Source organism: Otolemur garnettii, unplaced genomic scaffold (genome assembly GCF_000181295.1).
Source record: "Otolemur garnettii isolate 467f Iridium unplaced genomic scaffold, OtoGar3 scaffold00225, whole genome shotgun sequence".
In the NCBI taxonomy this organism is placed as follows: domain Eukaryota; kingdom Metazoa; phylum Chordata; class Mammalia; order Primates; family Galagidae; genus Otolemur; species Otolemur garnettii.
The window spans coordinates 323,590-325,654 of NW_003852620.1; positions in this window are offsets into that span (position 1 = coordinate 323,590).

A 2,065-nucleotide genomic window follows, 5' to 3' on the forward strand; every position below is an offset into this window, starting at 1 on the left:
TAAGACATTTATATTCTACATTTAGTAAATTTCACATGCATTATCTAGCTCTTGTTGCTATAGTCCGTGGTGTGAATTCATTGTTTTCCCCATTTACTTATTTACTTATTAATTCTAGTAATATTTTACCAAATCTCTGGAGCTTTATACAATCACATTACAGCTTGAAGAAATGTGTTTATCTCTTCCTTTCCAATGACTCAACTAACTATTTAATTTTGTGTAACTGTATTTGCTAGAAAGTCTACAAGATGATGTCAAATAATAAAACAGATAAGAAGCATCCTTATCTGGTTCCTAATTTTAATTGAAACCATATTTCAATTAGTTTTACTTGTGTGTTTGGTAATTGGTTCTTGTGGTATTTAAGTAGTCTATCTCCATCCCTATTTTTATAGTTGTAAAATTAAGAACGGCTGTCAAAGTTTGTCAAGTAACTTTTTCGCATCTATTGATATGATCATATTATTTTCAATTTGTTATTATCATAAATTATGTTGCTAAATTTACTGATTTTGAACACAGTTGTATTCCTGAAATAAACTTTTTAGATCATGATTTATTACTCTTTTAAAATACTAGATTGTATTTAGTAGTATTTAATTCAGATTTTTTTCTTCATATGCTAAAGCAAGCCTGGTATACATCTCTCTTATTTTTAGGTTTTAGGTTAAAAATTATGTCTACTTTGCAAAATGAATCACAGAGATTTCTATCTTTTTGTATGCCCTGGAATAGTTTAAATAACATTGACATTATCTAGTCTTGAAAGATTACACAGAGATTTCTATCTTTTTCTATGCCCTGGAATAGTTTAAATAACATTGATATTATCTGGTCTTGAAAGATTACACACAATATAGCTGTGAATCTATCTGGTTATGCCCCTTTTCATTGTTAAATTTGTAATCACCTTTCCAGTCTCTATCACTTGATTGGTCTATTCAGGCTGCAACATCTTTTTGTTGTTCTTTTTTTTTTCTGCTTGTCTCTATATTTCAGAAAGACTGCAACATCTTGATATTTGTTGCTTATCATTTACATTTTGCAAGGAAAATATTCCTTTTTAAAAAAATATTTTGTTGGCTGGGCGTGGTGTTTTATGCCCATAATCCTCACTCTAGGAAGCTGAGGCAGGAAAATCCCTTGAGCTCAGGAGTTGAGGACTAGCATGAGCAAGAGCAAGACCCCATCTCTACTATAAATAGAAAAAATTAGTCAGACATTGTGGCAGGTGGGTATAGTCCCAGCTACTCAGAAGGATGAGGCAAGAGGATCCCTTGAATCCAGGAGTTTGAAGTTGCTGTGAGCTGGGCTGATGCCATGGCACTCTAGTCTGAACAACAGAGTGAGACTTTTGTCTCAAAAAAATAAAGAAAGAAGGATTTTGTATTTGCCAAAGCATTTCACATAACCTCTTATAATTCCTTTAATTTTTCTTAAATCTTTAGTTATGTTTCATTTCTGATTTCTAGTCTTACATAAAAAGTTCCTATACCAGGCATAGTAGCAAGTACCTATAATCCCTGCTATTAGGAGGTTAAGGCAGGGGGATTGCTGGAGACCAGGAAGCTGAGGTTATGATACAACATGATCATGCCCATATGACTAGCCACTGCACTCCAGCTTGGGCAACATGGTGAGATCCTGCCTGAAAAGAAAGAAGAGAAGGAAGGTGGGTAGGAAGGAAGGGAAGAAAGAATGGAGGGAGGGAAGGAGGAAGATTTTACAAATTAAAATGAAATATCTTTCAACAAGGTGAATACTACTGTGAAAATAGGCAATGGCCAAGCATGAATAATTTACAGAAACAAAGAAATACAAAAGGTCAATAAACAAAGATTAAAAAAAAAAAATCTACCCAAATATACCATGTTGTACAAGAAACTATCTGCCCACACCCCTCTGAAGCCTAGAGAGATATGTAAGCAAAGGGCATTGGGAATTGTGGGAGCAGCTGGACTCTTCCCTTCCCCTCCTCAAGGAATAGAGTGGATAATACTTGGGGCTGTCATCCTTAGATTAGACCTGGTCTCTGAAGAATGAATAATCTGTCTAAAAAGGA